General features: G+C 48.3%; 1 protein-coding gene across 7 annotated transcripts in view; it reads left to right on the forward strand.

Moving 5' to 3' along the window:
- LOC138472418 (uncharacterized) overlaps window positions 1-13,297 on the forward strand; it is a 1,989,442-nt gene that overhangs the window by 310,262 nt on the left and 1,665,883 nt on the right. The gene's annotated exons all lie outside the window — the stretch shown is intronic.

Consider the following 13,297-nt stretch of genomic DNA (forward strand, 5'->3'; position numbering starts at 1 on the left):
AGTTTGGGGGGGGGCAGAAAGAACTCCTCGGGGGAGGGTTTTTCTGGTGCCGGGGGCATGGCCCCTTTTGATGTGGGGGGAGGGAAGCACAATGGGGGAATGACACGGGAAAGGATGGGGTGGCGCTGTTTGCACAAGCAGGTCACCCCGGGGGAACAGGTATTGAGCCTGGAGGGGCATGGCCCCTGGGAGAAAGCGGGACGCCTGGAAAAGGGGCAAGGAGACGGTAGGATCCAAGGGATCATTAGGAAGGAATTGGGTTATTTAATTATTTAATTGTTGGGGGAAAATGAAAATGAAAATGTTTAATTTATTTAATTGGTTGTTAAAATATTTCTTTAGTTTGTTAGGCCATGGAGCCAGTTAAGCGTTTGATTGTAAGCTTTGGCCTGTCACATTAAAGCGACCTTTTCCACTTTTAAATGAGTCTGGGTTTTTGTGCAGTAAGCCAAAAAATGCTCACTTTGAAAACGAGCAGGGGAGTGCTCTGATCTACTACAGATAACATCAACACCCAGCTCGTTTTACAGTTTGCCCTTGCTTGCAAGGGCTCTGGCCCTCACAGGAAGGGATATCAGGCGCTGCAGTGAACTGCTGCAATGCAAGTCATACGTTTTATTTTATAGGCAGGATACTTGAACAAAAGCTTTTTTTTCGGTTTACTCCAAAAGACAAATTTCATTCGGTATCAGATGACTGAGCGAGTCAGAGAGCAACTAGGCTCGTTGTTTTGGGAGCCCCCATTGCCCCCATGCTCAGATAAATGTAACTGTTTTGCCATCTCCAGAACATGCCATTAATTACTATAGTTTGCACTCAAAGCGGAGCACGTTTTGTAAAGGGTTGAGTGGTATGTGCTAGGGTCCTGGATAAACATCCCTGCTGCCCGGACCATAGCCCCGAGTCTGACTCTTGCAGGAGCAGCTAAGTCATTCCCGGGCTGGCGCCACAGGAGTGAAGTGAAGAAGCAACAATACGCCATGGGGGAAGTGATCTCCTATTTCAATCAGAGTTAACTTCCCCATGGCTTTATTGCTGGCTTCTTATCTTCAGTTCACCGGCACCAAGCCCCGCTGCTAAGTTTCATTTCAGGACTGCGCAGCTCCAGGAACCGAGAAGGGCAACGCTGCAGAAAACCCCAGTAAGAATGATTTAAATACACTTTCCATAAATATGTGGTTTATTCTCCAATTCTTTTCTGCATTTCCCATTTTAAGTGTTGTTCACTTAGCAGGTTTTTTTGCACATCACTTGTTCCACTCATGAGAAAAGGGTGCTTGCTGGCTCACCCTTATTAACGCTTTACCACACTATGCCCAGTCACTATTTAACCCCATGACACCTTGTGCATGCAGTTTATAAACAATTCCAGGGGCAATATGTACAGGTAAATTTAGCCCCACATCATGGTTGAACCAGCCTAGTGTAGGTAGCACCGACCATCATTACCCAGCATTTCCAAATAAACGAAAATACCTACGTCTCAACCCATTCTAAGAGCTGCAATTGAAAGAAAAGCATCTTTATTCAAACTGTCTTTTTGACAAAAAGGGAAGAAACTGCCCCATTCCAGGAGCGACGTAAAGCAGCACCCTGTACTGCTGCTTGCAACCATTCCCCAAGGCCCTCTTGTTATAGGTTTTCAACTTTCCAGACTGGTAGGGCAAGGTGTGTGTCGACTCTCTCAATGGCCCTCATTACGACCCTGGCGGAATTCGGAAAACGATGGCGGAAATGCAATACCGCCATCGAATAGCGCTCGGTGCGACTATGACCCGTCACCGCAAAGTAAGAAGCCATTAGCGACACCGTAGTGAACGCCAACGCTAACTGCACCAAGCACGCGCGCGCGCGCCATGCCAAACCGTAAACACCACCATGGCGCAAGGGTACGCTAATTCCGACCCTAGCGGACATGTACCTAACGCCATCAAGCATGGCGGAATGTACCATTCCGCCATGGTGAGAAGTACGGCATCGCGAATCAACCGTAAACGGCCCCACTGAGTGCCTGTACACCGCTCCCTGCCCACAAAGTACAACTCCCCGTAGGTGCAATGAAGTCACAATGCAACCATTGAAATGTACAAGTCACCCATGCATGCCAACGAACAAAAGAAACACAACAGGGGCCAATGGGAGCTGCAGGGCACAGATGGCACGAATACAGAAGCCATCCCAATGGACATGACCACAGTCCCCCACCAAGAAACGCACGCAAACACAGGCACCTGTGACCAGCAATATTCCGAAAATCACATCATTCCACCAGTCCACCTGGCTGACCGGCATCTGTTACACAAAACCCAATCCCCCGCCCCTGAGCATGACAACATTCAAACAGTCATATTGGCAGCCCCCATCCCTGACCTCACGGGCTTCGTAGGCAAACGCGCCCAGTACAGTACCACGCTACTAAACTCCGAAGCTGGAACCCAATGCAGATCTCCTCACAATACATCGCTCCCCAAATAGGAATATGCCACATCACTTGCAAAGAAGAACGCTACACGGGCCAAATCAGAATAGAAATTTAATGCACAACAAAATCACCAAGCCCATACAGCCATCAGGCCATGAACTCCAAAACACATTTCACCATTGTGGGCTGCATCCGCAAGAAATGACAAGCCACTACTTGTGTGACGCCCTGTTCCATCATGGTACACAGAGCCACATTCACGTACGAAAAGGCAACATGGAAGCGCACAGAACCGCAGGGCCGTCCCAATGGGGAGGCACTAGTCCAGCTGAAAGGCCGAAATGTTGCTCCGAGCCACCAGTACTGCGTAAGGGCATGTGGCCCATTGGCGATCGTCCCATAAGATCGTAATGCAGCTCCACTGATTAACACGAAGCAGCAGGTGTCGGGAGTAAAAGCCATCTGCAGGAGTGGCATACAGATGGCAGTGGCAAAAGGGGAGGAGATACCTGTCAACCAAAAGAAAAGAAAAAGAACAGAATGGCCATCAGAACTACATTCGAACAACTCACTTCAATGATCACACTAAATCCACAGCCATATGCATGCTAGCCCACTCCAAAGGTTCATCACCACCCAAAAACCACTTGCGACTCATAACTATCTATATCGAGGTGTAAACACCATCACAAACGAGTGTACCTGTGCATGCGTCTGTCAAAACAGAATCCATCAGATGGGATTGGTAACGTGCATGGACACAAGTGTCTGAGGGCGCGTCGAGACAGGGAGGGCTCAACAAGGCCAGATAGACGATGGTCCCACTATGGCAGCCCTGCATCACATAGCGTAGGGGAGGCGGATAGATTCCAAGAAGCCCTGTACATGGCAAACTCTGTATCAAATCACCTGCCCATGCATCCATTCATCATTCCCTCATCCCGGGATTAAAACTCCTGAATATATACTCACATAACATTAGAAATATCCATTGAGTCTGTGCGTTATGCAGCCTGCAAAATCCACAGTGCCCCAGCCCGTAATTCCAGTGTAGTGAAGTAACATGTATTTGGGAACGTCCGGCCTCATCGCCCACGTCGCTATTGCGCATCCCAAACCATTCATATCAATCATTGCATCCTCGCCATGGCCCCTGTCCCAAGGACATTGAACAATAGTACGTTATATTTGCAGTCAGACCTGTGGGCATTTCCTCGCCGCTAGCTGAAAACCGAAAGCGCCGCCCTTCGAATTCCTCATTTGCAACATCACGTCGAAGAGGCATCTGTGGCCGTTTGAAATCACTAATTAATCCATCTAGTGCGGCTGTGTGTGAAAATGGCAACTGCCTTCACCCACAAATGGGACGCCCCGCCCGTCGTTGCAACTCGGTACAGTGATGCATGAGGGTCCACCGTTACTCGAGTACTACGTTCCACTGACCCTTCACAAGTCTGTTCGCGACTGCACAGATAGTATGTGAAACAATGGGACCACAGCAGAATGAACATATCAACCAATGTTACACGGCCATCGGGTACAAATACATGATTGCAATAGCAAGATGCCATTCCCCGAATTGCAGCGTTGTGTGCGGGACGTGCTCGGCCAAAGGGGAGAGCAGTTTGCACAGGTGGAATGAATCACCACAGGTGGAGGCCATACAGCCTGAAAACACATAAATTGCACAGCCAGTCTCTTCCCACAACCACACCGAAATGCTACCGGCAGGACTCGCGATGTTGGCCCTGGGGGACCTGATAGCACTGCAAGTACTCCAACTCCAAGAAGAAGACGAACACCAACTACAACCGGCCGTACGGAGGAGACGCAGGAGGAGGAGGAGGGCAAGGCAGGGCCAGCAAGGGCCGCCAGCACAGCCACTACCACCACGCAGGCAGCCCGCAATCCCATGCCTCCGAGCACATCCGTTCAACCTCACTGATGAGCAGATCCACACCCTCTACCGTCTGGACCGGGACACCATAGCCGCCATTGTGGACATGACACAGGCTGACCTTGTCAGCATGATAGATAGCCCAACCGCCATCCCACCCCTACTGAAGGTGGTGTCTGTACTCCACTTCCTGGCCACAGGCACCTACCAGCACACAGTCGGACAGTTGCATGGCATTTCTCAGCCACTGTTCTCACGGACACTATTGCAAGTGCTCGATGCCCTCCTGCAGCACGCAGACGACTACATCTCTCTACCACGCTCGGAGCAGGAAATTACCAACACAAAAGTGGGATTCCATGCACTTGCCGGCATACCGGGTTGCATTGGTGCCATCGACTGCACCCATGTGGAATTGGTCGTCCCACATGCCATGGAGGCCCAGTACCGCAACCGAAAACAATTTCATTCTCTGAATGTACAAATGGTGTGTGACTCCAACAGGATCATTACACATTGTTGTGCCAGATTCCCTGGATCAACCCATGATTCTATGGTCTTGAGGAACTCTACAATACCACGCTACATGGAGCGACACGCAGGGAACAGATCCTGGCTACTCGGTGAGTCTCATTACATGCATGATAATGTGGGGTATGTGATTCGGCAATGACCTGGCAGGAAGGGGGGGGGTGTGCGTACGTAGCAATGGCATTCCACATCATACGTTTATCGTCCACATACAGGTGATGCTGGATATCCACTGAAGAGATGGCTCCTCACACCAGTCCGGAACCCACGGGACCAGCATGAGGAGGACTACAACCATGCCCACTCACGTACCCGTGTAGTCATTGAACAGGCATTCGGCCTACTGAAGGGTCGTTTCCGCTGCCTCAGCAGGTCTGGCGGGGCACTCCTGTACCGCCATGAGAAGGTTGCAAAGATGGTGATGGCATGTGTCATGCTCCACAACATGTGCGTACGTAGAAATGTGCCCATGCCCCCTGACGCAGAACTGCAAGCACCTGATGATGGTCATGATGAGGGTGGGGATGTGGCAGCACCTCAAGGAGTCTGCGAGGCACCGGAGGGCCGTGACATTCGTCAGCATCTCATTGATGTATGCTTCTAGCACTCACGCCTGGTGGCTGATACATGGACACGGGACTCGTGGCACTGTGTGTGTCTGGGACATGCACAATATGGACTGTACGCCTATGATGGCCTAGTACACAAAGATCAATGTCCACACATCTCATTGGTTGATCGTGCACTGTTTATGGCATATGTGATATCATGTTGTACACCCTATCGACCCGCCACCCAAGTGAGCCCAACACACCCCCTCCACCCTCCTACCTCCCCCCCGAACACCAGTGTCCAAAGATGCTCATTGTCAGTGGGCAGTCGCTATTGCAAGCCCCCTCTGCGGGTATCAGGGGCACCCCTGCCTGTGGAGCGCAGGTTCCTCCCAGATCTACGTTGGGGGCTGCCCTGGACGGAACTTGCAACGGATGATGTCTCTGCCTGCTCACGTCCATGCATGTCCCTAAGGGTTTGCGAGAGCTCAGTGAGCACACGGCGCACTGCGGCAAGTTCGGCACATACGTCCTTGGACGTCGCATGCAGTTCCCCCCTCAGGCTCTCGGTGCTTCTCTCCATTTGCACTCCCAGGCTCTCGGTGCTACTCTCCATTTGTGCCCTTAGTGTCTCTGTACCTCTCTCCATTTCTGCCCTAAGTGTCTCAGTTGATGTTTCTATGTCTGCCTTAGTGCCCCCACATTCATCGGCATGGTCCTTGAGGAGCGTGGCCAGTTGCTGCTGTTGCACGATTAACTGGTCGAGGGACTGTTGCCTCTGCTGGGCCATGGCCATTTGCGGGGGTGTCACAGAGGGGCTGTTGACCTCATGTTGCCTTGCCACAGGGCTTGTGGGGGATGGCCAGTCGTCGTCTTGTGGGTGCCTCTGCGTGGTATCCTCATGTTGTACGGGATGGGACAGACAGGGGGATTGGGACAGGTCATGGATGGATCTGACTTCGACATCCCCGTCTTCTGTGTCGGAGCATGCTGCCATCAATGGGGTGTCACCTATGGTGCTGCTGCCACCAGAGGCAGTGCCTTCTGTGGCATCCGTTGGGGGGACCTGTGGTGGTGGTGTTGTGGGCATGCTGGCTGCTGGGGTGCCTGTTGATGTTCCCTCCTCTGTGCTGCCACCTGATTTGTGCTGCTGCCGTGTCTTGATGCGTGCAGCTGAGGTGGAGGGTCTTTGGCCGTTGGTCTTGGCCCTCTTTGCAGGTGTGCTGGTAGGGGTGTCCTGATGCTCGTCGTTTGGATCGGACCCTGTGGTGGAGTAAAGGAGGGCGAGGGTTATTGATGGGTCTGTGGGAATTGGAATGGCATTGTATCACATGCATTGGGGTGGTACCTGAGGGTGATTTGGGTCGGGCCCTTGGAGGTGCTTTCATTTGTGTGTGGAGTGAGGGTGCAGTTGTTTGGCAGCCTGCAGTTAGGGTGTGCCTGCTGCACGTGTAGTGCATGTTTTAGGGGTTTTTAATTATTTATGTATTTATTGTGGGTTTTAACGTGCGCTATCAGGCCGATGTGTGTGGACGTTCTCCTGGACATGTGTTTCTGTTGCACTATGTGGACACATGGTACTTCACATGGATGGACTTTGTGGATTTGGCATTGTTTTATCTGGCCCACCTACCTGAATCTTCGGATGTCTGCACTCCTTTCTCCATCCCTCCGACTCCCTCTATGCTCTCCATTCCGATGGTGGAGGCACAGATTTCTTCCCAGGGGGTCAACTTGATGGGTGATTCAGGACCTCCCCCGGTGGCTGTGGCAATGTTGCGGTTGGCAGAGAGTATGCTGCGGACGCGTATCCGCAGGTCGTCCCATCGCTTTCGGCATTGCTGTGGGGTGCGGGGTGCGGTCCCCACCGCACTTACCCGCTGTGCCACCAGAGCCCATATGGCCTTCTTGTTTGCAAGTGCCGTCCTGGTCATTTGCGTGGAGAAGACGACGGCAGCATTCTCCTGGAGGGTCTCTGTTAGCACGGTGAGTTCCTCACGGGAGAAGTGGACCTGCCGCTTGCGGTCGCACGCTTTCTTCGCTACTTTTCCCATTTTTCTTGGTTTCGCTAGGGTGGATGACGGGTTGGGGTGTGTCTCAGGGTAGTGTTTTTAGTGGTTGTGTGGTTTTAGTGGTTTTATAGGTGTACGGCGGGATGTTTCCCGTTCCGGGCCCATGTTTTTACTTCCGTTTCCGTATATTTCCGGTCACCGTACTTTCCGGTAGGCGCACACTGCGGTGTCCGCTGTGATGGGTGGCGGTATTGCACCTAGGGCGCCGTACGGCGGCGGTGTGGGCCGTTTTGGGGTCATTTCCGCCATCGCGGACTTTGCACTTCCGCCATGCCGTGGTGCTCGTGCCCGATGGGTCGGAATGGGCCGCTCTTTGCTCCTTCGTGCAATGGCGGAAACGCTATTTACGCTGTGGCGGTCCGGTCAGTCACTTTCCGCCAGGGTCGTAATGAGGGCCAATGAAAGCTAGGAGCTATAGCACTATGCACTGGATAGATCACCCCACCTCGCCAGGCTGGGAGGGAGAAACATGGACTGATGCCCGAGTTGGCATCAGCGGTGCGACTGGTGCTAGTAGCCACAGAGTAGTTATTCACAACACAGGCTGGGGATAACACTAGCAGCACGCATGACAAATGGCACAAACCAAAGCACATGCTGAAAATGGACACAGAAAGTGCTTGGACGCCTGTGGGTAAGCACTATACAAAAATCAAAACACAAAGACGAAAACCTTCTGTGCTTCTACTTCACTTTCAGCAGCCCACAAACGCTTAACCCCCCCCCCTGCCCCATTCAACGGTATGTTTTTCCTGCAGCCCCTATTCACCAGTGAAAGCTGCCTGGAGAAAGTGGGCTGGGATTCCTGCAGGACGGTTCTGAAGTACCAACAGGACCCCCAAGCAGGCAGGTCAAAGGCTCAGGACCCGAGAAGCACTATATTTTAAACTTGCCAACTAAAAGGTGGAAGGAAACGATAACCCGAGCCTGCTCCAAGTAAGTGTACAAAGTCCACTGAAAGCATTTAATTAATACATGAATTCAACAAGGTGGTTGCTTATGGAAAATAAAGGGGGCGTAGTTCAATTTAAAGTCTCACGTTATTTTATTGTGACCTTTTCGTCTTAGTCGAGTTTTGCCTTATTTACAATAATAACTGGTGGCTTTATAGTGCTCTAAATAACAGGCGTTACTATTATCCAGCACACTTAAAATATAGTAACACTATCTTTCCGGTTTCACGCTGGTGTCAGGGGTAGATGCAATAGCCCCCAGAGCATTCTTTACTGGCTGGGTGAAAGTCTATATTCAATTGAAATATGCATAATGCAAGAGGTGATAAGGAAGAGGTGTACTTTAGCTGTTATGCTATTGTTACCAAATGTGGATCCAGGAGATCCGGGTCCTAATCCTGCCTTCCCCACTTGAATGACATTGTGTGATCCTGTGCAAATGCCTTGGCCTCTGTTGTTCGACCACATAAGGCTTTCGAGTTAAAAGTGCTGGGAGAAACGAGAATGATCGCTTCTCAATGCAATGTGCAGAGCTGCATCGCTTAAGGGGTTCCCCAAGACAATACATTACAGCTCTGCAGAGGAGCGCTGGGCTTTTTCGGTCCAGATTATAATATTGGATATTTCACACGCCACAAACTAGTAATTTGGTGCTAAAACACGTGTTTGTTTCACTTCGGCTAATCTAACTCAAGGGTCCTCATTTCAACAACCACTGAAGAATGAGAGGCAGAGTCTACACTGATATGATTTGAAACTCTTGGCCACATGTTTCACTCACACCTATGCAGTGGGCATGCAAGTCACTGAGCTATCTTTCCAGGAAAATGTATTCTAGAGTGACACACCGTAGGGACGAGGAAAGGTGGTTGGAAGAAAGAACGCCCCTCCCCACCCTCCTACAGCTGTTCTTCGGCGGTGTCTAACACTGAGCACAGATACACATTTCCGGGACCCAGTGCATACATATTCTGTCGCTCACACGCACGTCTGAGTGACTACACGTGCATAGCATAACAATAAAAACATGCTCTTTTTGTCTTCAAGCAATTAAACAGTTGAAATAAAAGATGTTTTGCAAAACACACAAATGCGATGCATTGGCACACATATAATAGGTTTACAAGCAACGTGAAAATGTTATGAAATTTAAAATGAAAATGTAGGGGATGAGGGGAAACAACTAGGCAGAACCTGCAGGTTTCTTTGTTTATAATATAACAAGTACCTGTAGTGGCGTCACTAGTGTTACGGAAACTCAGGGGGTGACACCATGAGTGTTGCACCAGGTGTCACCAACCTTAGTGACGCCATGATTGAACCCTAATGATGCCATGAGTGCCGTAACCCAGGGGGCGACACCATGAGTGTCGCACCAGCATAGCTCTCAACCATTTGTGCTGCAAAGGCGGGGGAAATCACCCGTTTCTGTTTTTGGCGGGTGAGACGCCCATTGGAATGAATGGGCGTGCAGGAGGCTTGGCGGGTGATTCAGCCCTTTACAAGGCGGGTGACACCCGCCAAAAAGCGTGTGAGTTGAGAGCTATGCACCAGGTGTCACCAACCCTAGTGACGCCACTGGGTAGGGGTCAGGCTTCCTCAATTTGTTTGCTTTCCTGCTTGTTTTCAGGGCAGGAGTATTACTGCTCTCGTAGTGAAAATCAAATGTGGCACCAATATTTCTGGTTCTGCATGTTCACTAAACTGACCCCCTTCGAGATGATAGTGATTGCCAGGAGGAAAGCTCCAATTTAGAGTGGCATCACCACTACCTGAAATTGAATTACATGCCTCATTGCTAAAAGCCAGAACTTAAGCTTGCAAAGAGAGAGTACTTACTTTTGTTGCAGTGGTGGTTCAGAGCCTGTTGATAAGTAGAGTACAATTCTGTGAGAGCGGGGTACTGCACAGTTTACATATATGCAAATAAATAAAGGCAGTCTTTGCAAAAGATGTGGGATAGAGTTTATGATAACTTTATTTTTGTAGCTTTAAGTGTGGTGGACCCAGACCAATAGTGTGTCAGTCAGAGCCGTATGGGAGAATGTAGTGCAAAAAAAAAAAACTGCTTGTATTTTACTGACACACCCTTGAGAGCATGTTAAAACGGTGGCTTCAAAAAAACATTTAAAGATGGGTCGGTTAAGTCGTATCAGCTCCCTTAGGAATGACTGAAAAAGAAAGGTCTTGTAATTCCATTGAGTGCTCTCACTGCACAGCATTGTGAGAAAATATGCCATTTATTATATGTCAAACTTTGTTGAAGTACCACAGCAAATCACTGCACCAGCAGTGAAGAGGGCACACACAATGAAAGTGCATGAGTAATAGGTACGAGTACACGCTGCATTGTTCTGCAGATCCTCGTCCTTCTGTGATGGGTATATAAACTTCTGCTAAGCTTGTATTTTATATGATAGTAAAACTGGACTACCAAACTACATTTGGGGGATTTTTCCTAGCAATATAAAGTAGTTTAAGCATGTGTATGCTATACTGCGATAACCACAGTATACCGTATTTTCATTGGAAGGTTATCATACCGTCAAGTTCTGCTTGCGGGTGCCGGTACAGCCGCCAGGACAGACCTGGTGGCCGTTATGGCACCCGCAAGCAGAACTCGTAGTTTTCTGGTCCGGGAACTACTAGTACCGGCAAGCTTACTGGTACCGTAGTTCCCGGACTGGAAAACTTGTAATGACCCCCATTGTGTTTTAAACCCAGCACTCCAAGCTGTGGAGGTTTCTTGCCAGTTCAGCTGCAATACATATGGAAAGAAACACCATGAACACCACCTCTCTTTTCTTCAATGACAGGAGTACTGGCAGATCAGGGAATAAGGGGTTCTTACTGCTTAAATCACAAACTTATATATGCCCCAGGTTGATATGTGCACCATTATCATAAATTGCTTATCTGCAAAAGACCATCTGCCCATATCACATAAATAGCATGAGCAAAACCTATTATGTGCACTTACCCATGACCTACCCCTACCGGGAAACCACCAATATTTCTCCATTTATTAAAGAAAGTCAAAGAAAATGTAGTTGCAATCCAGTTGCAATCCTGCACTAATAACGGATACTATAGATCAATCACCTTAGCTCATGCCATGTCAATGTCAGACCCCTTTAAAATACAGAAAAGCATTTCCTCTTTGATGGTAATCCAAAATATCAGAGATGAAGCAGCTGATGTAGTTCTTCACCATCCGTTTGTTCAGTCAACAAAACAGATTACACTATTTTACTAAACATCTTAAACCAAAGAATGGAGTTGGGAAGACTTGTCCTTATCCGGTTCAGGTTCTTCATTAAAAAGTTACCATTGGAAAACATCAGTCTAATGACTACTCTACGACATGTGACATCCTCAAGGTGCTTGTCTCTCTATACTGATGTTACATGGCACTATATCCGCGGTAAAACATACAATATAATATGCTTTTAGAACATCTGCAAGAGGCAGTATGAAGATGACGCCCGTGTTTTTCTCAGAGGAAGGGTTCAAACAGCATCAGAAGCTTTGCATATTGCCTCAGTAAAACTACAGTAGGACTCCAAACATAGCTATGCTTAAATGGATCAAAAGCCAATTTCTCTGTCTCATAGAATAGTTTTTCAAGATAAAGCTGCTCTTTTCTAGAACAAACACGATTGTTGTACAAGTCCCCATACAAGCTTGCCTAGTTTTTGGAAAGCTCCACAAATTATGGAGTCAGACTCCCAACTGCTTTATGCTGAAGGAGGAGCCATAATAGAGAAGAGTTAAACGCATTCCCTCATCTCTTCAAGAACTGCACTGTTATTCCATTTAGTCATACCTCAACTTCCATTGTCTACACCTCGTAGAATTGCACACATAATACACTTCCCTACTCACAGACAAGCTCAGCTTTTCTAGGCAAGACCACCTAAACAGAGCAGAAAGTACACTCAACCTCTCTATAACCAAATTCAAGACAAATAACCCAGCAAACTAATCATCCAAGCGCTAGCTTTAAACATTTGGCCATGGAATTCCACAGAATGCCCCGAATTACAGAAGAACTTCATTTCTAGAAGCTGCTCAAGACTACACCTATCTTTATACACCCCACACAGACGCAAACGTTTTTCTATATCCCTGCAGTTATGTTATCTAATGCTGTAATTTTGATTTTTATACCATGCCCTTCTGCCTTTTGCATGGCATCTTGGTACTATGACATCGAAAAAGAGACAGATTGGGCTCGGTTAGTTATGTCTGAGGGAAAATGGAAGCCAGCGTGCAGGTCGGAAGAACCAGGGTTCTGCGTGTGGGTTTGAAACTAGATGATTTGTTTTGAGTGCACTTGAGGTATCTGCATCCAGATGGGAGATACCTTCGCCCATAGTGTGAGGGTGTGTTGGTTGCGACTTTGTTATGCAGGATGGTAAGAGAGATATTTTAGTGTGCTCAAAAGGGGTTTTCAGTTGTTGTGTGTGGTGGCTTATTTGATGTGCATAGTACAGAGAAGAACAACATGGAAATTAGTTTTTGAGCATGTTAGCGAGGAAACAGGTGCAGGGAACCCATGCAGACAGGAGATACCATAATCATTGAATTGGGGGATCAGGATTAGCTGTGCTTTGGGGCCTGATGGTTTTGGTCTTATTCCACCTTGCCATTGCTCATGCTGTGTTGAAGTAGTAATATTTTATGCATATCCCATAATATTACTATTGTTGTGAAGTACGTAGATACAGTAAGGGATATATTTTACTATAAAAAAAATGTGTCAATGTAGTATGCTTCACTTAATGGAGATGATTAACTTGCAAGTCAATTTGAATCTTTTAATTCTGACATTATATAAGCAACATATTAACCTATTTTTTCAAAATAGT

The sequence above is a fragment of the Ambystoma mexicanum genome, chromosome 8 (assembly GCF_040938575.1).
Source record: "Ambystoma mexicanum isolate Mex_15411 chromosome 8, UKY_AmexF1_1, whole genome shotgun sequence".
In the NCBI taxonomy this organism is placed as follows: domain Eukaryota; kingdom Metazoa; phylum Chordata; class Amphibia; order Caudata; family Ambystomatidae; genus Ambystoma; species Ambystoma mexicanum.